The sequence below is a fragment of the Mustela nigripes genome, chromosome 1, assembly GCF_022355385.1.
Source record: "Mustela nigripes isolate SB6536 chromosome 1, MUSNIG.SB6536, whole genome shotgun sequence".
In the NCBI taxonomy this organism is placed as follows: domain Eukaryota; kingdom Metazoa; phylum Chordata; class Mammalia; order Carnivora; family Mustelidae; genus Mustela; species Mustela nigripes.
The window spans coordinates 209,275,193-209,302,728 of NC_081557.1; the positions used below are offsets into that span (position 1 = coordinate 209,275,193).

Consider the following 27,536-nt stretch of genomic DNA (forward strand, 5'->3'; position numbering starts at 1 on the left):
ACCAGGCTTACCCAACCCCCCACCTTCCTCCTCTCCAAAACCCTCAGTTTGTTTTTCATTTTATTTTTTTCATCATTTCATGATTTCAAAAATCATTTAATTATTGTATAATCTCATATATTTCATGATTTTCTATTTATCTGGGCAAAACTTGTTTCATGCCTTCTAAGTTCTTGACATGGGCATCTCTTCTCTGGACATTTCTGCTTGGTTATCCTCCAGACAGAGCCCCTTTCCCAGTGAGCACCTCTGTTGCTCATATAGTTTCCAAACCAACAGCATGGGCACTAACCTTGAGCTTTCTCTCTCCTGTCCCCAACACCAACATCGCCATGCTCTTTTGGCAGACACACGGATTTCCCCTCTCCTGCTCCTTCTGCCTTGCTCTTTTCCATCATCAATCTGCTCTTTTTATCTCAGTTTAATGCCCAGCATCAAGCTGTTACCTGCTTTTCTGGCTTCGGATCCAATCCACACACCAAAATGCAGCAGGAGTGACTGTGACCTTTCTACTTAGCAGGATATTATCATGTCAACTCCCTGCTTGAAAAGCCACACCACTTTCCCTTTCTGGGGGATGAAATTCAAACTCATTCCCATGATCTCTGAGAGGCTTGCCTCAGCGGCCTGGGGCACAATTTCTGTTGTCTGTGTCTCTGTTCCCTCCCATCCTGTCCCCCTGCCAGGGCCCCACACTGTCCTCTCTCTGGGCCCTACGTCTGCATGCTCCCACATCACTGATTAGATTTTTCTTTGGCCTCTTCTCCATCTGCCAAAAACTTTCCCATTCTTCAGGGTCTAGTTCCAATACTAGTTTCCCATGAGTTCTATGCTGCTTCCTCTTTAGGACTTTTGATATATCTCTGTTGAATCATTCATTCATTTGTTCACGGATCCATTCACTCATTAATTCAATGAACAGTTATCAAATCTACTCTGTACCAGGCTGGAGGCCATGCAGTGAGATGCAGTTGTTAAAGAAGGTGGATGGAGTTTGCCTCATGAATCTTACTTTTGTTGGGGAGATAAGCCATAAACAAGTAAACAAGCAATCTTATTTTTTGTGTGCCTGTTCATGTGATTGTGTTCCCGTGGACTAGTGGCTTGACAGTATAGCCGTATCCTGGGAATTCTTTCTTTCCCAGCACACTGGCTCCCTGACTTCAGGAATGTTTGTAAGATACAAATAGATGAATCAATAAAGAATCAACAAATGGCCTGCCCATTGGGCTCATTCACAGAAGTGAGCATGCCCTTTATGTGCCGAATCCTGTGGGTCTTTCTGCTACCAAGGAAATCCTGACTTGTCCCTGCACAGAGAAGGAGACCCTCAGTTTCATCTATCATGTCAGAGCATTTGTGCACTCTGACAACCCACATAACGTTTGCCTAAATGGCTTTAACTTGTCCCATGGTAGGAGAATGGGAAAGATTCTGAGAATTTCCTCAACCTCTTTCTAGATACCTTAAGAACCCAACATCCTGGATGCTACCTTTACTTTTCCAGATAACTTGTTTTCGACTTTTTAACTTTAAGAAGAGAGTTGAATTCAAATTCTTTTGTATTTGATGTTGACAGCAACCGTCAGATGGGCAGGTCTCCTTCTCAGCTCCAAGATACAGACCAGGACACAGGAGCCTGAGAGTCAAGGGGGTTTGGCTACAGTGAGCAAGCTGGTTGCAGGCCAGAGCTCTGACCTCTGGCTAGGTGCATGTCAGATGTGCTTTAGGGGAACCAGGAGCCAGTGATTTCCAGAAGCTCAGGGCCGGACCTCACTGAAAACCACTGAGGAACAGAGAGAAAATGGGTCGGGTGGGGAGGTCCTCCTCTGACAATGGATTATGTGAGGAAACTGTTAACGAAGCTGGCAAATAAATGGCAATTTACCTGGATAGTAAGTAGTTAAAGTCTATTTGCTTTGGAAATGCATGGAAAGAGCATAGCTTAGAAATCAAAGTGGTTCTCTCCCTGTTTCCTGCTCCTTCCCAGTTATTTGGCTTTGAATTTTGTTTGCTAAACTCAAGGAAAACTGAAATGTCCAGTTCCACAGTTTTACCCCCTACCAGGTTTCTCTATTTCAAATCATTCTTTAGGGCTCCAGTTTTTAGAGACACATTAAAAAAAAAAAAAAGTACAATGTTGAAAGAATCATAAAGTTTCAGTCTGTCACAGAAAATGTGCTTAAGAATGTTAATAATCGTGGGTCAAGATTGTTTGCTTTGCATTAAATTGAGATCTGACCTTGGAAGGTTCAGCATTCCCAAGTTGGCCATTGTGTCTGTGAGCCTAGGAATGACAGTTCTGTTTACTACAGCAGTGTTAAGTAGATATGCATCATTTTACAAGGCCTCAAACATTTGGGACCAGCTGTCCTTTCTGTGGGCCACTCTGCCTGTCCCACCCATGTCGTAAAATGAATCACATCAGCATTTTTAAACTGCTACTCTATTACTTGTCATTGATCCTACTCAAGTGCCCACCAGGGAAGCAACACAAGTTAATTCATTGCCCAGAGAACTCAGGACATCCTGTAAAAGTGAGAAGTGCCACTGGCTTGTGGGGAAACTGAGGCACAGAGAACCAGCAGGTGAGCCTGCTTCCAAACATCTCTCATCCTGCCAAAGCAAGAGCAAGAACACATCACCCACACCATCCAGCCTCTCTTCTTGATTCTCCTCCCAGCATTTGAGGTTCGACACCTTCTGGCCGTCCTTGATTTTCTTTTCTCTACCTCCCACTTGCATGGTCAGTTAACAAAACCCATCTGGTATCCCTTCACACATTTGTTTTCTTGATCTCTCCTTTTTTTTTTTTTTTAATATAACTTCTATGATTCCCATTGCTTTTTGAGTAGACCTAACCTACCTGACAGTTTAGAACTGGTGTACTAGTTCCATGGTGAAATCAATATATACATGCTGTAGTAGGTTGAGGGATGTCTACCAATAATATGTGTTCCTGAGAACTGTGAATGTGAATGTATTTGGAAAAAAGATTCTTTGAGAATATAATCCTGCTAAGGATCTTGAGATGGAATCGTCCGGGAATACGGTCGACCCTAAAACCAATGACAGGGCTTTTTGAGAAGAGAGGAGAGAACATGAAGGAAGGCTGTGTGAAGACCCACATGAAGATGGAGGCAGAGACTGGAGCCATGGGCCATGGAACCACCCAAGTCTGGAAGAGGCAAGGAAGGATTCTCCTGCAGAGTCTTTAGAGGAAGCACAGCCCAGCTGATTTTAAACTGCTGGGTTCCAGAACTGTGGAAAATAAGTTTATGTTGTTTTAAGCCACCTGTTTATGGTAATTTATGATGGCAGCCCTAGGAAACTAACATACAAGCATCTAACCTGTCTTAAGTTTCAGAAAATAAATTAGACCCAAATCCAAATTAAGGCAAAACAATAGGTGCAATGAGAAAAAAAAAAAAAAAAAACAAATAACAACAAAACCCATATATGATCTAGAAGGAAAAAGAAGGAAGAAACTGGTTAAATCTTTAAGTGAGAAGGTAGTCAAGGGAAGCTTCCCCAAAGTGATAGATGAGGATCTTAAGGTAGTTCTCAGACAAATGATGGGGCGAGCTGGGAGGTGGGAGGAAGGTGGAAAAATCTAAAGCTAAAGACACCTGCTTCAATCTGTCCTGGTCATTCCTCTCAAATTTCTCACCTTCTCCTGTACTTTAAGCCACACCCAATATGGTGGTCACAGTCTGACCAGTGCAGAGAAAGCACTACCATTTCTTCTGTTGTGAAACTACACTTCTCTTCATAAACTTCCAGATCAAGTGCAACTTTTTCAGAAGCTTCCCATTCTATACATTCACAGGTATCTTGCAGACTCCTGAGAAATCACACAAATTGTTCTTAAGTCATAATCCTTCAGTGACTTGTGCACCTGGATTGTTGACTCCAAGATTATGAGTGGTAATAATGTGTAACACTATATAATGATCATAATGACAACTCAAAACTTACATGGGATTTATAACTTACTGGCTATTGTTTGGCATTTCACACATATTAGTCCATGAAGTCCTCACAGAACTCTCTGAAAGAGACCTATCCCACTCTATCCCCAGCTCTACTGGATTTCTTCATCTCATGTTTAACTCATGTTCTGTCTCCTAAGGAATTGATGATGTTGGGATCCTGAGGAAATAGGCCCTGAAATGGAATCATGTAAGAAATGCATTAGGGTGAGCTCCTGGGATCAGTCCCCAAGGAAGGAGAGAAAAGGGGAAAGATTGGCAAGGGAACAATATGGGCTGTACTCTGAGGCTGTCATGATGGCCCTTCACAATGTCCCGAACTGTGGTAGGAGAGCTGGCCTTTCATGCCTCTGGGTGGACCAGTCAGTGGATGTGGGCTGTTCAAGGTAAGCCAAATCCAACCAAGGCAATTCACAAAGAAGGTTGAGGGAAACCTAGGTGGAGATTCACAAAGTCTAGTACAAAATCACATTGCATTCTGAATCTTTGGAAAGTCTGAGATCTCAAAGTCAAAATGGTCCTTGGCTCTATTTTTCAGTAGGAGAGAAAGGAAATTGGAAGGAAAGATGGGGACAAAGCTGAAGATTTTAAGGACAGTTGTCCCCTGAGGAGGAGACTATCAGGTCAGAGAGGTGTCAGTCCTCACAAAGGTAATGGTGTGGACACAGAATTAAGAGGACACACTTGAGGGGGCACCTGGGTGGCATAGTCAAGTGTCCCACTGTTGATTCTGGCTCATGTCATGATTTCAGCATTATGAGATTGAGCCCTTTGTCAGGCTCCATACCCGGCCTGGAGTCTGCTTGAAGATTCTCTCTTGACCCCTCCCCCCACCCTCTAAAGTAAATAAATAAATCTTAAAGAAAAAAAAAAAGAGCACACACTTGTACTTGATCTGGATTTGAATCAGGTTCTGCCAACTGATTGAGTCACTGATTTATCTCATCATCCCCATTTTACAAACAAGAAAAGGCAGAGCTACAGTACCTCCCTCATATATCAACTGCACATTAGTGGTCATTTTTTTTTTTTTTAACCTAGGACCTGATTCTCACTCAGAATGACTAAAGATTACCAAAGGTAGACAACCAATAACATTGAGAAGTGCAGTTTGATAATTAAAATATTTCATCCAGGTCAAAATGGTAGGTTATTTTATTGGAGAGATACAAAATCCTGGCATTAATTATTAATTTGTTTGTAGGTCGCTTCTTTTTTGTTTTCTGATTTTTCTTTTGAGAACAACCAGCATGTGATTATTATCTCATATAGCTGAGGATACCAACATAAAGCTCTCCTTAACTTTAGGAGAATGAGAAGCATCTGCTAGAAAAAATGGAGACCTACTTGTGACAGGGACTTTACAGAAAGTACAATTACGCTCCTCCGTCATTTTGGTCTTTTACCCAGCCATTTGTTTTGGGAGCTTGGCTGTACTGGCTGGTCATCAAGAAGGATCCAATCTAATCTAAGTGTAACAACTGCTTCCTTGGCAGACAGTTAATTGCCCAATATTTTCCCAGGTAAATAGAATATTGGATTCCAACAGGTCTCCCCCCTACCTTTTTTTTAAAGCAGGAAATTCAACTTCATTATCTAATCCAATACTTTATAGGCATTAGAGGTTATGTCATTGGCCTTAACTCTAGAATTTTCTTGCTGTTTCTGGTTAATGGCTTTGAATGCTTCAGTAAAGTTACATAGAGCATATACTTAAAGAGCAAGTCATGTCTGTTCCTGTGATATGATCTCTTTGGCTCAGTCTGTTTCTGCCACTCAACCTCCAAGTATAAGACATTTGTTTCTCATGTGGACTTTGAAAATATGGACACCATAACCTACTGCTTTCCTTATTCTGTCATTAATTTAGCTATAGATCTTTGGAACACTTCCATAGGCACAGCACTCTGTTGTCTTTTTTCTCAGCCTGAGAGATGAACACCACACAATGGCACAGGTCTTCATTGACTTGAGGAGTCTATCTAGAAAGGGTGGTGGCACTAGCTATTTTATAGGGTCTCCTGGGATCTCACTTTGAGTCCAGCCCAACCAAAAGACCTCATACTCATTAGCACAACCCTTCAAGAGCCATGAATTCCACTATGCTATGTGTTACTCCTACTTTGTACCAGCATCACCTTTAACTTTAATTTGTGCATCCATGAGCTTTCCTTCTCTTTTACACAATCTGTGAAAGTTTCTACTCCCTTATAAAAACCATTGGATTTTTTTCCTCCCTTATAAATCCACAGGATCATTTTCTCTCCTATACAATTGATCAATTCTTCTGTGATTATCAATTCTCTTCTATTGGTTTCTGCTATCATGCCCTCAGAAGGATGAGAATGCACTTGCTATTTTAACATCTTTAGAGATGTTATATCACCTTTTGTTTCCATCTTAAAAAATGTGCCATACTGTATTAGTTATCTATTGTTGCATATCAATACTATCACAAACTTAATAACTTAATCAACACATTTATTATTTCACAGATTTGTGGATCAGGAATGTAGGCATGGCTTTCCTGGGTCCTTTGTTTTAGAGTCTTTTTGAGGCTTCAGTCAAGGTATCAACCAGGGTTGGAAAGCTCCACTGCTCCTAAGTACACATGATTGTTGGCAGGAGTCAGTTTCTTAAGGCCTATTGGGCTAGGGACCTCAGGTCCTTAGCGTTCATTGGGTGGAGCCTGTCCTCAGTTCCTTGCCATGTGGACCTCCCCAACATGCCACTCACCGCATCAAAGTATGCCAACCAAGAAGACAAGAGGAAGTTGTAATCTTAGGCAACATAAAAACAGAAGTGACAACCCATTTCCTTGAACCACAGCTCTTGTTCACATTCCAGGGGAGGGGACTACACAGGGAGGAACATGAGTACCAGGGGATAGATAATCGGGGGGAGGGCACATTTTAGTGTCTACTCAATGTGGAAGCATGACTGTGCAGATGACACTTTAGTAATGTCTGGAAGGATTTTTTGCGAACCTAAAAACCAAATCAGCTCAAATCTTTTTGTGGCCTATTTTATAACTTTCTATGACCTCTGAAAATGTCAGGCCAATTTTTGAAGGTTTTTCAGCTAATTACAGAAAGCTCCAGCCAAGACCAGAATAAACTGGTTCTCTAACTCTTTTGCTCATGAGAGACCACCGCAATCATTTTTTTGTAGTAGGATGCGGTTCTTCTAACTCCCTTAAAATAGTCACCACATCAGTTGTCTCAACTTTTCCAAGTGAGAAGTGCCCATTTTGTTTCTTACACTTGGTCCCTAAGCTGTGTGGGTGGTATGTGCAAACTTCTTTCAAGTGGTATATTCCTACACAGTTTCTTCTAAACCTAAGAAATGCTCTCCTTGAGGAAGAGAGGGGCAAGATGGTGGAGAAGTTGAGACCCTGTTTCAACCAGTTCCCTAAAGTGAGCTAATTATCTACCAGAACACTCCGAACACCCATGAAACCAGCCTGAGAGGTAGGATTTACATTTCTGGATCTCTACAGGGATAGAAGACTCCAGTGGAGAGGCAAAGCAGAGTGGGAATGATCAGAGGATAAACAGAAGGAGGAGGGAGCCAACAGAAGTGACCCACTGGAAAGTAATACCCCAATATGAGAGTGTCCTGTGATTGTGGACCAGGATTAACTTGGAGTCTGGTTAAAAGCACTCAAAAAGGAAAAAGGATCTTAAGGGGTAACTGATGGAATTGGGTGTTCATGGGCATGGGCCTAAACGCATGGTCCCAGGACGGCCACTGCCAGCGACCACCCATGCCAGACAGAGTGTGGCAGAGTCTCCAGGGTTGCGGGCTTGCAGGCTTGCATCATGTCTCAGCTGGGCACATTCCCACCCCTGTATGAGGGAGTCTGGTGATGCTGCCAGCTTGTGCTCTCTAGAACTTTTGTGCACTGTGCGACTGGGGTCTGACCCACTCTCCGCTGGCGCCTGAGAAAGCTTCATCCTGGTGCTAGCCCATGGTCTCTAGGACCCGTGGAGGGTCTGGACTCTCCCAGCCAGGGCTGAAAGGAACTCAGTGTGATCTCCCATGGTGGCAATCTGAGATCTGGACCCCAGACAGAGTTCCGACAAAGGTAGCCACAGGACTTGGGTTCCCTGGACCAATATTGCTTGTAGTTTTAGTGGGACAGGGGTGCAGAGACAAGTGGATGCTTTGGGTGACCCCTGAGACAGTGGCTGGGGACGTGCACTGCCTGTGGGAGGTTGCATGGCTCAGCAGATGGAGTTTGCAGAGGGGGAGTCTGTGTGTTCTGGACCACCCAGAGGGGAGCAGACTGAGGCTTCTCTCTGAGAAGGAGGTCTGGGTGCAGTTTGCTTTCCATTAAACCTCCAAAAAGCTGCAAAAAGCCACCAAAGGGGAAAACAAAACAAAACACAAAAAAAACACAAAAAACAGAAAAAACCCTCCAGAGAACAAAAGCCTGAAAAAATAGTTTCCACAGAACCTGGCCCCTTGATATGGGGCAGGAGGACTCAGCCCAAGCAAAACTGCCTGAAAAACAATGCGAGGCAGGGTCCTCCCCCAGGAATCCAGCCAAAACAATGAGAGGACAACCACCACAGGGTCCCCGTAAAACTGTAAAACCCTATTATCAGGGGAAAACAATATATTAAGCTTCTTGTATTGCCCTAAAACCTGTATATTTCATAGATATAACTTTTATTTTTAATTTGTTCTCACTATTCTTGTTCTGTTTAATTTTTTAAACCTAGTTACCATTACAACTAGAGGTTTAATACAGCATATTCCATAATAACCTTTTAGCTTGAACTTTTTTTTATACATATACTTGTGTTTTTCTTTTTCTTTTCTATTAAAAAAAATTCATATAGAGATAAGCTTCAAGGTAATCCTCTTTCCCCAATCAATACTACCCCTATATAAAAACCAGTTTTAATCCCTCTTTATCTCTGGAAAGTTGAGTCCCTTAACAAAGATATCAAGGTACACCCAAGAAGAATAAAAATAATCTCCCTCGCCCACACTGAGGATTTATAACCACCATCCCATCCTTTTCTTCAATCAGTGTTTCTGTGTATTTGTTTTTATTCTGGTATTACATAAATCTTATACTTGGGGTTCTTTTTGGCACGGTTCTTTCTCTCTCTCTCTCTCTCTTTTTTTCTCTTGTCATTTACTTGTGTCAGTCTTTTTATTTCTCCATTTTTGTTTGTGTACCTTAAAAATTTTACCTTTGGGGCCCATTCTGGCTTCTCTCTCTCTCTCTCTTTCTCTCTTTTTTCCTGTGTCTCTCTTTCTCTCTCTCTCTCTTTTTTCTTTTTTCTTTCTCTTTGGTGGTAACTTCCAATGCTCAGAAGCATTCCAGCATGCACCTTGCATGGATCATGGTTGATATATTCAGCTACACATCCCCTCAACCACCTCTCACCAAAATGACTAGAAGAAGGAATACCCAACAGAGGAAAAGTTCAGAGACTGTACCCTCTCCATCACAGCTTTTGGATATGGACATAAACAGTATGTTGGAAAAGGAATTCAGCTTAACACTTATCCAGGCAATGGTTAGGTTGGAGAAAACGATTAGTGATAACATGGAATTGATTAGAGCAGAAGTGAAAGCCACCTGGGAAGAAGTTAAAAATGTATCAGTGAGATCCAATCTAATCTACATACTCTAACAGCTAAGGTAACCGAAGCAGAAGACAGAATTAATGATCTAGAGGACAAACTGAGAGGAAAAGGATCAGGAGGAGGCCTGGAACAAACAGGTTAGAAGCCATGAGAACAGAATTAGGGAAATAAATGATGCCATGAAACATTCCAATGTCAGAATTATTGGGATCCCTGAGGGTGAGGAGAAAGAAAGAAGACTAGAGGATATAGTTCAACAAATTCTCCATGAAAATTTTCCCAGTCTGGGGAATGGAACCAGGGTTTGTGTCCTAGAGGCAGAAAGGCCACCCACCCCCCAAAATCAATGAATCTAGAAAGACCTCAAGACACTTGATTGTGAGACTGAAGAATCATAATTTTAGATAAGAGCTTTTGAGAGCTGCTATGGGGAAGAGAGTCCTTCTGTACAGAGGAAGGTCCATCAGAATAATGTCAGACCTGTCCACAGAAACCTGGCAAACCAGAAAGGGCTGGCAAGGCATATGCAGGACACTAAATGAGAAGAACATGCAGCCAAGAATACTTTTTCCAGCAAGGCTGACATTCAAAATGGATGGAGAGATAAAGAGCTTCCAAGATTTGCAAGGTTTAAAAGAGTTTGTGACCACCAAACTGGCAGTATAAGAAATGTTAAGGGGGGGGGGTAATAGAAAAGAAGAAAGAACCCAAGAGAGTCATAGAACAGAAATCCATAGAGACAATCTATAGAAACAAGGACTTCACAGGCAACATGATATCAATAAAAATGTATTTTTCAGTAATCACTCTCAACATGAATGGCCTAAACTCTCCCATAAAAGGGCAAAGGGTTGAAAATTGGATAAAAATGACAGGAGCTATCCATATGTTGTCTACAAGAGACCCATCTGAAGACTAAGGATACATCCAGACTAAAAGTGAAGGGTTGGAGAAGCATCTTTCATGCCAATGTGCTGCAAAAGAAAGCTGGTAGCGATTCTCATATCTGACAAATTAGATTTTAAACTAAAGACTATAGTCAGAGATAAAGGAGGACACTACATCATTCTTCAAGGGTCTATCCACCAAGAATATCTAACAATTATAAATATTTATGCCCCCAATACAGGAGCATCCAACTACATAAGACAACTGTTAATCAAGATAAAGAGTCATATTGATACAAATACATTAATAGTACAGGATTAGACGAAGGGCTGATATCCAAGATCTATAAAGAACTCCTCAAACTCAACACACAGAAAACAAATAATCATGTCAAAAAATGGGCAGAAGACATGAACAGACACTTCTCCAAAGAAGGCATACAAATGGCTAACAGACAAATGAAAAAATGCTCATTATCATTAGCCATCAGGGAGATGAAAATCAAATCCACATTGAGACACCAGTTTACACTAGTTAGAATGGCCAAAATTAACAAAACAATAAACAACATGTGTTGGAGAGGATGTGGAGAAAGGAGAACCCTCTTACACTCTTGGTGGGAATGCAAGTTGGTGCAGCCCCTTTGGAAAACCGTGTGGAGATTCCTTAAAAAACTAAAAATAGAGCTCCTTATGACCCTGCAATTGCACTATTGGGTATTTACCCCAAAGATACTGAGGTAGTGAAAAGAAGGGCCACCTGTACCCCGATGGTCATAGCCGCAATGGCCACAGTTACCAAACTGTGGAAAGAACCAAGATGCCCTTCAATAGATGAATGGATAAAGAAAATATGGTCCATATATACAATGGAGTATTATGCCTCCATCAGAAAGGATGAATATCCAACTTTTGTATCAACATGGACAGGACTGGAGGAGATTATGCTGAGTGAGATAAGTCAAGCAGAGAGAGTCAATTATCATATGGTTTCACTTACTTGTAGAGCATAAGAAATAACAGGGAAGACATTGGGAGATGGAGAGGAGAAGTGAGTTGGGGGAAATCAGAGGGGGAGATGAACCATGAGAGATTGTGGACTCTGAGAAAGAAACTGAAGGTTTTAGAGGGGTGGATGGTGGGGGGTTGGGTGAGCCTGGTGGTGGGTATTATGAAGCATATGTATTGCATGGAGCTCTGGGTGTGGTACATAAACAATGAATTCTGGAACACTAAAAAGAAAAATAAATAAATAAAAATTAAAACTATGTTAACATAGTAGAGGATCTTAACATGCCACTCTCAGTAATAGATCATCCAAGCAGAAAATCAATAAAGAAGCAAGAGCATTGAATGACACATTGGACCAGATCAACCTCATAGCTATATACAGAACATTCCACCCTAAAACAACAGAATACTCATTCTCCTCGAGCACACATGGAAGTTTCTCCAGAATATATCACAAACTGGGTCACAAATCAGAGCTCAACCAATAACAAAAGACTGGGATTATTCCCTGCATATCCCCAGACCACAATGCTTTGAAACTGGAACTCAACCACAAGAAAAAGTTTGGAAGGAATTCTAACACTTGGAAGCTAAAGACCACCCTGCTTAAGAATGTTTAGCTCAACCAGAAAATCAAAGAAGAATTTAAACAATTCATGGAAACCAATGAGAATGAAGACACTTCGGTGCAAAACCTATGGGATATGGCAAAGGAGGTCCTAGGGGGAAATACATAGCCATACAAGCCTCCCTCAAAAAAATTGAAAAATCTAGAATACACCAGCTCTCTTTACACCTTAAAGAACTGGAGAATCAACAACAAATCAAACCAACTCCACACATAAGAAGGGAAATAAGATTAGAGCAAAGATCAATGAATTAGAAACCAGAAATACAGTAGAACATATCAATGAATCTAGAAGCTGGTTTTTTGAAAGAATCAATAAGATCGATAAACCACTGGCCAAACTAATCCAAAAGAAAAGCGAAAGGACCCAAATTAATAAAATTATGAATGAAAAAGGAGAGATCATGACTAACACCAAGGGAATAGAAACAATCATCAGAAATTATTATCAACAGTTATATGCCAGTAAGCTAAGCAAAGTAGGTGAAATGGATGCATTCCTGGAAACCTATAAACTTCCAAAACCGAATCAGGAAGAAATTGGCAACCTGAATAGACCAATATATAGTAATGAGATTGAAGCAGTGATCAAAAACCTCCCAAAAAACAAAAGCCCAGGGCCTGACAGATTCCCTGGAGAATTCTACCAAACACTGAAAGAATAAATAATACCTATTCTCCTGAAACTGTTTCAAAAGATAGAAACAGAAGGAAAACTTCCAGACTCTTTTTATGAAGCCAGCATTACCCTGATCCCCAAACCATGCAAAGACCCCACCAAAAAGGAGAATTTCAGACCAATATCCCTGATGAATACATATGCCAGTATTCTCAACAAGATTCTAGCTAATAGGATCCAACAGTACATTAAAAAGATTATCCACCATGACCATGGGATTTATCCATGGGATGCAAGGGTGGTTCAACATTTGCAAATAAATCAATGTGATAAAACAAATCAATAAGAGAAGAGACAAAAACCACATGGATCTCTCAACTGATGCAGAAAACGCATTTGACAAGATACAGCATCCCTTCCTGATTAGAATGATTCAAAGTATAGGGATGTTCCCTCCCTGTGTGTGAAAAACCCACAGCGAATATCATTCTCAATGGGGAAAAGCTGACAACCTTTCATTTGAGATCAGGAACATGACAAGGATACCCACTCTCACCACTCTTGCTCAACATAGTACTGGAATTCCTAGCAACAGCAATCAGACAACAAAAAGAGATAAAATGTATTCAAATTGGCAATGAAGAAGTCAAATTCTCTCTCTTTGCAGATGACATGATACTTTATATGGAAAACCCAAAAGACTCTACCCCCAAGCTACTAGAACTCATACAGCAATTCAGTAATGTGGCAGGATACAAAATGAATGTACAGAAATAAGTTGCTTTCTTATATACTAACAATGAAAACACAGAAAGGGAAATTAGAGAATTGATTCCATTTGCTATAGCACCAACAGCCATAAGATACCTGGGAATAAACCTAACCAAAGAGGTAAAGGATCTGTACTTGAGGAACTACAGAACACTCATGAAAGAAATTGGAGAAGATACAAGAAGATGGCAGAACATTCTATATTCATGAATTGGAAGAATAAGCATTGTTAAAATGTCTATACTGCCTAGAGCAATCTATACTTTCAATGCCATTCCGATCAAAATTCCACCAGCATATTTCAAAGAGCTATTACAAACAATCCTAAAATTTGTATGGAACCAGAAGAGACCCCGAATTACTAAGGAAATGTTGAAAAAGAAAAACAAAACTGGGGGCATCACGTTGCCTGATTTCAAGCTTTACTACAAAGCTGTGATCACCAAAACAGCATGGTACTGGGACAAAAACAGACACATAGACCAGTGGAACAGAGTAGAGAGCCCAGATATGGACCCTCAACTCTATAGTTAATGTTCGACAAAGTAGGAAAAAATATACAGTGGAAAAAGAGAGTCTCTTCAGTAAATCGTGCTGGGAAAATTGGAGAGCTATGTGTAGAAGAATGAAACTCAACCATTCTCTTACACCACACACAAAGATAAACTTGAAATGGATAAAAGACCTCAACATGAGGCATGAATCTATCACAATCCTAGAGGAGAACATAGGCAGTAACCTCTTCGACATTGGCCACAGCAACTTCTTTCAAGACATGTCTCCAAAGGCAAAAAAAAAAAAAAAAAAAAAAACCAAAAGAAAAAATGAGCTTTTGACACTTCATCAAGATCAAAGGTTCTGCACAGCAAAGGAAACACTCAACAAAATAAAGAGGCAACCCATGGAATGGGAGAAGACATTCGCAAATGACACTATAGACAAAGGGCTGATATCAAAGATCTATAAAGAACTCCTCAAACTCAACACTCAAAAAAAGATAATCATGTCAAAAAATGGGCAGAAGACATGAACAGATACTTCTTCAAAGAAGACATACAAGTGACTAACAGACACATGAAAAAATGTTCGTCATCATTAGCCATCAGGGAGATTCAAATCAAATCCACACTGAGATACCAGCTTACACTAGTTAGAATGGCCAAAATCAACAAGATAGGAAACAACACGTGTTGGAGAGGATGTGGAGAAAGGGGAACCCTCTTACACTCTTGGTGGGAATGCAAGTTGGTACAGCCGCTTTGGAAAACCATGTGGAGATTCCTTAAAAAATTAAAATTTTTTATATGACTTACATAAAAGATAAGGTCTCCCCCTTATCTTTTATGTAAGACCCTGTGATTGCAATATTGGGTATTTACCCCAAAGATACTGAGGTAGTGAAAAGAAGGGTCATCTGTATGCCAATGGTCATAGAAGCAATGGCCATAGTCGCCAAACTGTGGAAAGAACCAAGATGCCCTTCAATGGATGAATGGATAAAAAGGATATGGTCCATATATGCAATGGAGTATTATGCCTGCATCAGAAACTATGAATACCCCAACTTTTGTATCAACATAGACAGGACTGGAGGAGATTATGCTGAGTGAAATAAGTCAAGGAGAGAGAGTCAATTATATGGTTTCACTTACTTGTAGAGCATAAGAAATAACATGGAAGACATTGGGAGATAGAGAGGAGAAGTGAGTTGGGGGAAATCAGAGGGGGAGATGAACCATGAGAGACTGTGGACTCTGAGAAAGAAATTGAAGGTTTTAGAGGGGTGGAAGGTGGAGGGTTGGGTGAACCTGGTGGTGGGTATTAAGGAGGGCACGTATTGCATGGAGCACTGGGTGTGGTGCATAAACAATGAATTTTGGAATACTAAAAATATAAAATAAAATAAAAATACATATAAAGAAATACTCTCCTTGAGCATCTGGAAAAGCTGAGTTTCTTGGGAACCTGATGTGCTACAGCTGGATATCATGATGGGCTTCGCTGCTGAACCCAGGAAAGCTGAAGGGCATGTACGACATTTTTGCCACTTTTTTTTTTTAATTTTGAACTTGAATATATTTACATGGGGTTTTTACTCTCAAGCTCATGATGCCCATCATTCATCCTGAATATCTTACACTTTCCTACATGTTCACTGGCCCCTTAAGATTTGAGCTGGTGAACCTTTTCAGGGGAATTTGAGAGAGTCGTCCACTCATGAGTTGACTATATATAGATGTTTTAATTGCTATCCCTCATGTATTTACACCTTTATAATGGTTAATCTTATGTGTCAACTTAGCTAGGTTATGATGCCCACTTGTCTGGTCAAACAGTAGTCTAGATGTTGAAAAGGTATTTTTTAGATGTGATTAACTATTTTATATATATATATATATATATATATATATGTATATATACACACACACATATATATATATATACTATTATATAAATATATATTAAAAAATCATATATATATATATATATATATATTTTTTTTTTTTTTTAAGAAAGAGAGAGAGAGAGATACAGACAGAAAGAGTGTGTGTCCTACTGGGGGAGGGAGGGGTGGAGGGAGAGGGAAAGAAAGAATCTTAAGCAGGCACTATGCTCAGTGTAGAGCCTGACATGGGCTGGATTTCACAACCCTGAGGTCATGATCTAAGCTGAAACCAAGATCTGGGAATCCTAACAGACTGAGCCACCTAACAGACTGAACCTATCCCAGATGTCATTAATGCTGAAGTCAGTGGACTTTGAATAAAGCAGATGAGCTTCCATAGTGTGGGTTGGTCTCACCTAATCAGCTGAAAGCCTTAAGAGCCAAGACTGAGGTTTTCTGAAGGAGAAGGAATTCTGCTCAAGATAGCAACATGGAAACCCTGTTTGAGTTTCCAGGCTCTGCCCCACAGAACTTGGATTCAAGATTGCAACACAACTCTTACATGAGTTTCCAACTTGCTGGCCGGCCATATAGATTTCAGATTTGTCAGTTCCCACAATTGTTTGGGCAAAGTTGTTAAAATAAATCTCTGTATGTACGCATGTATTCTTTTCATTCTATGCCCTGGATAACACTGACTAATATACTTCTCAAATGTTTAGTTATTGAAAAGTGCCTCTCAACACACAGGGAAGAAAAAATATGTAATTAATAGGTAGTAGGTGTCTACCATGTGCCAGATACTACTGCAGGTGATCTAATTTAATCCTCACAACAGATCTTCATATTAGAGGAGGGCAATTCATGTTGTCCTCATTTTATAGATGACAAAATGAGGACCCATGCCTCTAGCTAATGAGGTTCTATATTGAGACAAATCTTAATGTAAAACCTGTTCCTTCACTGAATGGACTCCACATGTAATGGACTCCACTGTACACCACATCAAGTGTCTGATGAACAGAGGAAAGATATGCACACAGGAGACTTTTTGTCCTGATGGATCCTTCTGGGCTCAGCAAGGCTTTGAGCTGGTTTCTTTGGAGGAGACCTAGGGGCAAGGCCATGAGAGAAGATCCTCTTTGGTTGTTGTGGCCCCCACTGTGGGATGTTCTCTTTCTCTCTGTGCCCAAGTCACACTGGAGTTTGAGCTGCTAGTGAGGATACAATGGGAGCCCTTGTCTATAGGACATGACCTCATTGTCCACCTGGATTGTTGCAGTGAACCCACACCTAGATAACCCATTGGAAGCTACATTTTTGGGGAGGCCAGCACTGCTGATGAGGCATGGTTTCAGTCCCTGTTCAGAGACAAGAACACAACAAGGTACTCCCTGAGTCTCTGCACCCCAGGAGATCACAATCCAAGGACTCTGGAGGCTGTTCCTTCCTTTTCTGACACTACATCCAAAGCAGAAAGTGAGGGATATGGCCCAGATAAAGAACAGACTTACATTCTGAAGCAGCTATAAGGGAATTGCTCAGAGGGTTCTTTGCTCAGAGGGTTCTTTCTGTCTTGTCCAATGTCTCCTATCTGTTGTGTTTTTAGCTACAATCCTGGACAGTGACTCTGCTGGACAGCCAGCTGGAGGGGAAGGGTAGCTTGGGTACATAACTTCAGGGTTAGAGTTAGGGTTTGAGCCCCAACTCCTTTACTTCCTCCTTGTATTATCTCACCTACACCACTCAGTCACCCTGGGACCATGATGGTTACACGGCATAGGCGTAAAGTCAGGGTAGGACTGATTGGTGTGTCCATGATGCACTCTGTCACTAAATGCATCCTGAGCATTTTCTTGTCCCTGTGTTAAATAGTGGTGAATCAGAGCAGCTGGAAGTCTAGCGGCAGAGTCTTAAAAAACATGTCACAAGTGGAGTGTGCATATGCACCATACTTTACATGGCTTGGCAAAAGGATGACTTAGCTTATGCGTCCTGTGCTCACTGAATCCCCCGTTACAAGAGCTCCTTAATTGATCTCCTCAACATCAAGTCCTTTCTCTACAAGGAGTCCCTACAATTTTTGTCTTGGCTATTATTCTAACTCTACAGCTTTGTTTTACAAACCTACATTTCAGGCAAACTGAACCTCCTGCTGGTCACAAATAGAGCTCTTTGAGATACTCTTTGTTCATGTTGCCGCCTCCGCCTGTGATTCACTTCCCTCTCTTCCTCTTTTCCTTCTGCACCTGCACAACTATCAGCCTCTCAGTTCTTCTGGGCCCAGCACAGATGCCATCTTTTCCAATCATCTTTTGAAAATGTATCTAGGAAGGGATGCCTGGGTGGCTCAGTCAGTTAAGCGTCTGGCTCTTGGTTTCAGCTCAGATCATGATCTCCTGGGTGGTGAGGTTAGGCCCTGTGTAGGGGGTCCACACTCAGTGGGGAGCCTGCTTGAAGAGTCTCTTCTTCTGCCCTCCCCCCAACTCTTGCACACATGCACTCTCACTCTCTCTCAAATAAATAAATAAATCTTTTAAAAAAACGTGTCTAGGAAGAAGTCCCATGTCCCTCTGTGAGTTAGAATGGTGCTTGTCTCTACCTGAGTGTATGATAGCCAAGTTTCCTAAGCCCTCACATCCTGTCCTGGACTTAAAGCCTCTCCTGCATCCTCACTGAGAACTCCTGAGAAGCTCTGTCTCATGATCATGGGGAAAAAAGTCCTTTTAGACTCAAGTCCTTTACTGAACTGAATTGAAATTGGGAAGGAGACCCTTGTGTATTCCACAATGCTATTATGTGCTGGACATTGTATTAGGCCTGGGGACACAGGTGAACAAGACACAGAAGGTCCTACCTTCATGAAGCTGGCAACCATATGCATGGGAACCAAGCTGATGAGCCAAGAGCCCATCCCTCTGCCTTTTTTTTTTTTTTTTTAAATCCATGGCTTCCTATTTTTGTTTATTTCTGATTTGAATGGTTACACAATTATAGGACAGTCCACTTGGTTCTAACCTAATTTTTCTTTTGTTCACAGCTTTGACTAACTGCTGGATTTATACCAGGCTGGGAGGTAGCCCCTTTCTGAACCTTCTTCAGGCTCCTGGGATCCACTTGGGCTATACTCTGTCCTCTAGCTTCCTCTGACTCAGAAAAAGGCTCTGGGTTCCCTGTTGAAATGGACCAGGCTTGGATTTTCAGAGATTACTACCTGCATGGTCTCCACTGGTGTGCACATCTACCACAAAAACTCTGTTCTTGTCACTGCCACCTACCCCCCAAGAATAGCAGCAGAGGAAATATTTGTGCATGAGAAGCTCTCTATATAGAGACAGGACTCTCTTAAGGAATTACTCATTCTTGTTTATTAAGGCAGAAAATGGACTCAGAATATTCCCGAAGAGATTATCTCTGTCTATAGGTTGCAGATACAGAGTGGAGGGTGGGGTATGAATTTATCTCCTTCTTTTTCCAGTTTTAGCCTCAAAGGTTTACAGAGCATGAACCTGAGTATAAGGACAGACATCATCACCTTGAACCTGTTAATCTTACAAATGGAAAAGTTGGACCCAGAGAAGTGGAATGACCTGCCTGAGTTAGACCGATGCTGACTGAGAAAGTTCTGGCTCAGCTCCTAGCTCCACCAGTGGTGCTCAAGGTCCATTTCATTTGGCCTTTGCATCCCCAGGGCTTGTCCTTTTAATTAAACCTCTTTGTGTGTCTTGTAAATAATTTCTCCTCATTTTCTTTTTAATCTTCTTGAGGAAATAAAGACAAAAGAAAGATAATTTAATTTAGACCATAAGAAAATAATCCTGAATCCTTTATGTCCAGTTTCAAGAAAACCCACAAAACATTATTCCCACTTGCTTTTTTGTTTAAATTTTGATTCAGCAAAAGGAAACAAATGAACCAAGAAAAATAGAAGTCTTACAGATCAGCTTTTCAAATGATTTCTCTCTTTCTCTCTCTCTCTTTTCTTCAGTCTTGACTGTCAGGGGATGTAGCTTCTAAGGGTATGTAATGAGCAAATACAATAACAACAGTGAATTACCCTTTTTATACATGCAAAGAGGTATTCATAGTGGAATTTAATTTATAGATGGACATGCCTAAAAGTTACTGGCTGTGGATAGAAGAGGACTTTAAAAAAAAAAATGTGTATTTAAAAAAAAATTCCTCAAAACAAATGCTTGATTTGTGCCTGGTTAATATACACCCATTGGAAACTCAAGAGTAAAAGGGGACATAACTGACCTGTACCTGCAGGGATGCCAGGGAGGGACCTCCTGCTTGCATGGCGGGAGGGGCTTCTAGAGTGTATGGTCCCTCAAGATAATATGCTTTCCTCCATTTCCTGGCCCAACACATTCTGACTTCAGAAGGCCCAAAGAAAGAAAGGGAAATCAAGATGGAAAAGGGAAATAAGAGGGAAAGGGGAAGATTCTACAAGATGCCAGGTCCTGGGCTGGGCTCTAGCCTCCCCACTGTGGGAATTTGCAGCAGTGTTGGCAGCAGTGTTTCCCCTCCAGTCCCACCCTATTTCACTTCCCCCCATCCATCTGCTCTGTTGCGGATGGGCTTCTCACTGTGTTTATGGTTCATGTCCCAAATGTGGAACACAGGCCTCCCATGGTCTTCCTGACACTTTCCACAGCTAGCTTTCTGTGGCTTCTCCTTTGCATACTAATAGTAGCCATCATGAGCCACTGGCCTGACCCTGTATGAGGCTGGTTGGGGTAGGCTATGAGAATTTAAATGAGATAATGTATACAAAACAGAGCTTGGAATACAATACATCCTCAACAAATATTTGAGTTGGAAATCTCTAACAGAATTAATACAACAATATTTTTTAGTGCACATTATGGGCCAAGAATTGCTCTTATGCTTGGGATATATGTAAGTGAACAAAGCTAGGATTCCTACCTTCCATAGAACAAGGCACAAAAGGTTCTCTGTCCTGGGGAAAGAGAAGGTAAGCAATCACAAGAGGAAGAAAGATGAATGGGCAGGTCCCACAGTGGCCAGGGTTGGACTTGCTGAGAAGGTGAGAACCAAGAGAAGGCACTGTGGGGAGTCAGTTGTGGGGTATCTTTGGGAAGAACATCCGGGTCCGGAGGGGACAGTGGAGGTGACAGCCTGAAGGAACAGCCTGAAGGTGACAGCAGGTACATGGCTAAGCAGTTGGGTCAAGGTGAGGAGGCCAGCATGTCTGAACAGGAGTGAGCACGGCAGGGGAGAAGGTGGATTGGGAAGACCATCTAAGAGTTCCCATCCTTGGGGGAGTGAAGGCAGATGGGGTAAGGCCCTAGTCATTGAGAGATCTCAGCTTTAAGCTCCAAGAAAACTGAAGTCAAGGCGGGGTCTTGGACAGAAGAACACAGTGATGTCAAGTATGTTTCTGTAGGATCTACTGACTGATGTGTGAAGAATAGCTGGACTTCTGGCAGATTTGGTGAAAGTGGGGAGATCTTTGGGGAAGTGATTGAAGTAACCCAGATAGGAACTGATGCTAGCTGAGACCCGGGACCATGAGGACAACAAGCTGGTGAGGGACCAGGGAGGTTTCATCACCCTTGTAGCGGGTGGCTGAGACTCTATGGTATTCTTCCCCATCGCCTCTCCCAACCTCATCCACAGAGTTAATTTCTCCTTAATGCTGGCTCCCCTGGAAACCATTCAAAAAGCAAGCATCCCAGCATTTCATGTTTTTCCCTATTCCATTTTGCATTATTGTTCTAACCCTTTGGCTTTGCCTTTGATGGCCTCCTGGAGATGTTTTGTCCCACTGGAGCACTGAGCTAGTTGTGCTTAGGATTCCAGAGGAAACAGAGAGCTGGTGGGGGCCTGGGGAACTCTCAGTGGTAACCACCACACTGGCTGGAGAAGAGAGAAAATGTTAGTTTTTCTCACTCAGCCTCTGCCTCATGGCATGCTTGCTATTTCCAGACCTTATTTCTCCAGCTGTAAAATGTTAGGAATTGAGGAGACCTTCCAAATCAGACCTGCATGGGGTGGGAGAGGGTGAGGGGGGTCACCAGGGGCTATTGGTGATGTGCTGGAGTGCATTTACACTACACAGTGGGGCTGATTGTTAACCATGGTAGGAATTTGAGAGCCAGATGGTAAATGACTTGTTAAAAATTAAATTATATACAATTATAATAAATTGTAGTACAATCAAAGGTAATAAGTACTCAAAACATATCCCTTCCTAATTATTTTCCTACATTTTCTATCACCTGTGGTTTGATGCTCTTCACGTCTATTGTATCCATGTGGTGGAAACATGTGCCTTCTTCCCAATTCTGCATTTAGTGACCTCAAGCTGGTTTTGACTTTGGCCACTGTGGGAGCATTTATACCACAGAACTTTACACATGCTGTAAGTCAGTGTTTGCTTACTGCTTTGTTGCTAGATTAACTCAAGAAAATGAAGAAAAATGTTAATAAAGCAGCTTTAATTTAAAAGTGTGTCATGGGGTGCCTCAGTGGCTCAGTGGGTTAAGCCTCTGCCTTCAGCTTAGGTCATGATCCCAGGGTCCTGGAATAGAGCCCCACATTGGGCTCTCTGCTTGGCGGGGAGGCTGCTTCCCCCTCTCTCTCTGCCTGCCTCTCTGCCTACTTCTGATCTCTGTCAAAGAAATAAATAAAATCTTAAAATAAAATCTAAAAAAAAAAAAAATACTGTCCCTGACAGTTAAAAAAAAAAAAAAAGTATGTCATGTCAGTGGCACCTGGGTGGCTTGGTTGATTGAGCATCTGACTTCCGCTCAGGTCATGATCTCAGGGTCCTGGGTTGGAGCCCTGCAGAGTCCTTCCTCCTCTGCCCATCCCCCTACTCATGCTGTCTCTCTTTCTCAAAGAAATAAAATCTTAAAAAAAAAAGTGTGTCATGTCTATAGTTGTAATATCATGAATACACCGAAATTGAGGAGATATTTTTCCGGTATTCAAAACTGGATATAGCAGAGAAGTTACTCACATTACTGACAAGTGAAGTTCTGGAAGATTTCTTTGTTGTTTTCTTTCTGTTTTACTCATTCATGCAAAGGAAGATTTCAGTCAATATTGATGTGAGAATGGTACTCATTTGTCATTGCAACCATGGGTTGGTTAGGGATATAAGAGTACAACACAAATCAGTGAAATCATTTGTGAGAATCAATTGGCACCATGGAAATTTAAAGAGTGCTGTGTATTTCACTATTATCTGTAAATTGCATACTGTACATCCCATGTTATCTGTAACATTTATAGCAAATTGTGTGCATTTATCTCAGGAGCTGTTGGTTAAATGTTTACTAAAGTTTACCAGAAGGATAACCACTTACAGTGTCCTAGGACAGAATGAGCTCAGCTTTGGTGTCGTCAATGGCTGGTACAGAGCACAGCTGTGATTAGACTCCAGGTTTCTGGCCTGGGGCAATGATTAGACTGCTCGGAGCCACAGTTTCTTATCTCGAAAGTGGCAACAATAGTGATGTCTTAGTAGGTGTGTTGTGAGGCTGGGTGCCCAGTAAAAGTTGATTCTCTTCTCCTTTCAAGTATAGGAACATAGAAGGAATAAAAGTCCCACAGAACTGGGCTTCCTTCCTCCCCTCCCTGTCCCAAGTCCTAAAGTGTTCATAAATCAGTGTGCCTCCTTTATCCCCTCAAAAATATGCGGATGACTTCACTACTTGTCTCCCTGTACTCAGGATCAATCCCAGCATCTCTCCTTTGTAGCTGGAGGAGATCTAAGCCCGGGGCACGTCCAAGTTCAAATATCCCCTTCTCTTTTATCCCCTGGGAAGGAATTCTTTGTCAACAGGGTTGATGTGAGCCGAGGAGGAGAGCCGATCCACAACCCCCTCCTGAACTACACCGCGATGAGTGATTATAATGATAGGTTTCTCATCACTGGTGATGCAAGCTGATGAAGGACAGAGGGTACTCTTCGATTGAAATTACTTCCCTACTCACTTCTTTTTCTGAGCAAGGCACTTAGTAGGTACCCAAACTCTTCAGTAAATTAAATTCCAATTAGGTAATAGTTAGCGTTTGCCCAGAGCATTAAAGATAAAGACTTTAGTGATTTATGAGCCAAGACTACCATCTGAAGCTTGATTTCCCTGTAACCTCTGTCTGCCCTGTACCATACGGAAAAGAGAATGGGAGAGAGCAGAACAACTTTCTTCCTCCCCTGATAGGCTTCCTTTGGGTTTCAACCCTTTGCATCTCTTCCACTATGTGTATCACCAGGAGAGAAAGAACAGCTTTGGTTTTTGTTTTTGTTTTATGTTTTTCATCCTGGGCTGTAAGGAGGTAGAGAGAAGGGGTGAGCAGGGTACTGTCCTTGTGCTAGAATCACTGGCCTTTTAGTTAGGAAGGGGAGAGCAAACAAGCTTACAAGAATCAAGATTCTGGAGGCATTTTCTTAGAAATGTAAACACCAGTGTACCATATGACCCGCAAGTCTACATTTGAATGTCTACCCAGGAGAAGTGACGATATAGAACCACACAAAGACTTGCCCAGGGATGATTTTAGCAGCATTCTTCCTTAGCATCCAGAATGAAGCCCACTGCTGGGTCAGTGGACAGATGGCATGTGGCATCATTCATGCAATGGGATATTATTTAGCAATAAAAAGGAGTGAACCATTACAAACGCCACAACTTGGACAAACTTCAAAAATATGTGAAGTAGAAGAAGCTGGGCACAGGAATCCACCTAGTATACCGTGGACAAACCCAGAAAAGATCTAGCCCCAAAGAGAGTAGATTAGTGGTTTCCTGGAGCAAAGGGTGGGAGCTGGGGACTGGGATTCACAGTGAAAGGGGGTGAGACATCTAATTGAGATGTTCTAAATGTTCTAAAGCTGACGTATGGTGATAGTTACACAAGCTGCTAAACTTCCTAAAGAAAATTGAATCATATGCTTGAAATGGATGACATGTAACGTATGACTAAATAAGTTTACTTAGAAGAAGTTCCAGGAGAAAATCGCATATTGGCAGTATCCTTCAGCTTTGATCCCTCATCAGTGAATGCCCTAGGCTGTGATGTCCTTGTCCATAGAAGAGCCACGAGGAGCTCTATCTATGTTCTAGGTTCCCTGAACTCAGCTGGGCTGAGCTTCCAGAAGGGATTTGTCCTTCCCCTGAATGGTGCCTGCAGGTGGGCCCGTACCTGTGGACCAAAGGCCACCATTCACTTAACCACCACCCAGCTCTCCCTGGAGTGATTGCTGGAGGCTTTTCACGCTAAATTAGAACCAAACACTCTAAACATGTGTTAAGGAAAATAAACTGGCCCTGGTTTTAGAAACTTTGTGTTTTTATTTTATTTTATTTTTTAAATTTTATTTATTTGACAGACAGAGATTACAAGTAGGCAGAGAGGCAGTCAGAGAGAGGAGGAAGCAGGCTCCCTGCTGAGCAGAGAGCCCGATGCGGGGCTCGATCCCAGGACCCTGGGATCATGACCCGAGCCAAAGGCAGAGGCTTTAACCCACTGAGCCACCCAGGCACCCCGAAACTTTGTGTTTTTAAACTGGCCAGACTCCTGAGCTGTCCCTAGCAGACTGGGAAGAGACATCAGTACAGACAGATGGAATCTCTGAGACTGTGTTTGGGTAAAAACAGTGTGGTCAATACCTTGTCGGAAATAAAATTAAACGTTATGAGGAAAGAGAGCACCTTCTCAGAGCACCTCGGCCGCTCTCTGTGTGAAAATGACCTCAGTAATTCATTGTTAGAATTAGCTTTATTTCTGTAGGAAACACAGGTGTGTGTGTGTGTGTGTGTGTGTGTGTGTGTGTGTGAGAGAGAGAGAGAGAGAGAGAGAAAGAGAAGGGGGTGGTTTGGGAGTAGACTGTGACAGGGATTAAAAAAAAAAAAAGAAATAGAAAAAGGACAGAGGGTATTCAGCATTATAAATGGGTTGGAATAGATTTCCATGACCCTCAAAAAACGAACATCAAAACACAAACAAATACAAAGGTGTTTAAACGCAGCAGTGTGCTGTGTGCTTCACATGTAGGGTCTCAGGAAATCTCAGACTACTGGGGTTCTTTCCCCCATTTTGGAGATAATGAAACGGAGGCTAAGGGGTTGAATACCATACCTGGGGACCCCAAGGAGGTTGAGCCCCGTAAGTGGGAGCTGCCAGCCTAACTTACTATTTGGGCTAAAGCCCAGAATTCTTTCCAGAAGACCCTGTCCTAATAGTCACTCATGGATACTAAATGGTACAAGAAGTTGGGGGGGGGGTTGGTGCCTAAACAACAATCCTTGGTTTTCTTCTTACACGAGAATGTGAGAAATCTGTGGCCTGGACACTCCCTACCCCTTGGTCGTCACATGTGAGTGGGAGATGCTGTGTGTCGGGATACAGAACGAGCACTGAGCAAGCACCCCCCTTTTCTTACACCACCCCCCTCGTCTCAGAACCTTAGAGCTCACAGCTCCTCATGCAAAGAAGAGACTTGAAGTCCAGAAACAGAGGACCACGTACCAAGCCCTGCAGCCAGGCAATAGCCAGAGATACCTCTGTTTCTGAGATGCACTGTTTTACTAGGAATCTGTGCCTCTTTGGGGGGACCAATTGCTTTATCCTTTTCAGCGAGTTTTTGATACCTGGATTGTTTAGATTAACACCTCTCATAAAGTCTCCTCCCTCAGGCGCTGACTTAACTGTCAAAGAACGGTCATTGATTATATCTGGAGCTCCTCGGCTGGACTTTCTCCATCCTTCATGTTTGCCTCCTTGCATTTTCCCATCAAGTCACTAGCCCCTGTGTGTAGTAGGTATAACCATGGAGTTTCTCTTGTTCCCCCACACTTCATCAGCCTGCACTCTTACTCATCTTTGAAAACCAAGATCCCCTTCAGCCTTCTTGAACATGTCCTGCCCACCCCACCTGTTAGATGGCCCATCGCCAGGCTCTCATGGTGCTCGGCACCTAGAGCTCTCATCATGTTGACCATAGTGTGCTGGAACTGTCGGCTTGCTTGCCTGTCTGTCCCTTGAGACAGGATAGAAACATCCTGGAGTGGTCAGAATAATAGCAACACATCTCCAGGCAGGGAGATTTTGAGGGCGGGGACCTATTTTGTATGGCTCCGAATTCCTAGCCTCAAATAGTGTTACTGACAGATAATTGATATTTATGAAGCATTTGTGGAATAAGGACTGGATGAATAAGTCTACAACCAAACATGAGAAAGCTAAGTGTCACTGGGCCTTTCCATTTTAGGGTCTATTGAGTCAAAGGCATAATCCTTGCCAGGGCGAGCTGCTGCCAGAAGTGCGCCACATGTCTGAAGACCCACAAATGTTAGCCACTGGCATATCTAACCCTTGAATTAATTCTATCCTCAGATGCCATAAGCCAATGTCAGATTCACTGTTATTATTCTGTCCTCTCCAGGAAGATATTAAAAACAAAATGTCAAGGAAAGGATGATGCACATTTTGAAAAGCAAAGGACGGCTCATTTTTGAGGTGGGGTCTGAGGTCCCTGACTTCTCTGTGAACTTCTTTTGTGTGCAGGAAAAAAAAATTCCCAATGGCAGCCCATTGTCCCATAAGTTAACATTGGGGCTCCACAGGTAAGAGATGAACAATTGTAAGGGTAATTGAA

The 27,536-nt window shown here is 42.1% G+C and overlaps 1 protein-coding gene and 1 long non-coding RNA gene across 4 annotated transcripts in view; one reads left to right on the forward strand and one right to left on the reverse strand.

Annotated features, from left to right (window-relative positions):
• The window catches only part of LOC132004504 (uncharacterized), a 167,941-nt gene that overhangs the window by 102,754 nt on the left and 37,651 nt on the right, over positions 1-27,536 (forward strand). For 2 of the 3 annotated variants that reach the window (XR_009400526.1, XR_009400527.1), the window contains exon 5: positions 18,942-20,530. The exons of the other annotated variant lie outside the window; for it this stretch is intronic. This is a non-coding gene — a long non-coding RNA (uncharacterized LOC132004504). Of the gene's footprint in view, positions 1-18,941; positions 20,531-27,536 lie in introns of those variants that run through there. 3 annotated transcript variants of the gene reach the window in all.
• CLNK (cytokine dependent hematopoietic cell linker) overlaps positions 1-27,536 on the reverse strand; it is a 168,876-nt gene that overhangs the window by 83,115 nt on the left and 58,225 nt on the right. The window lies entirely within an intron of this gene.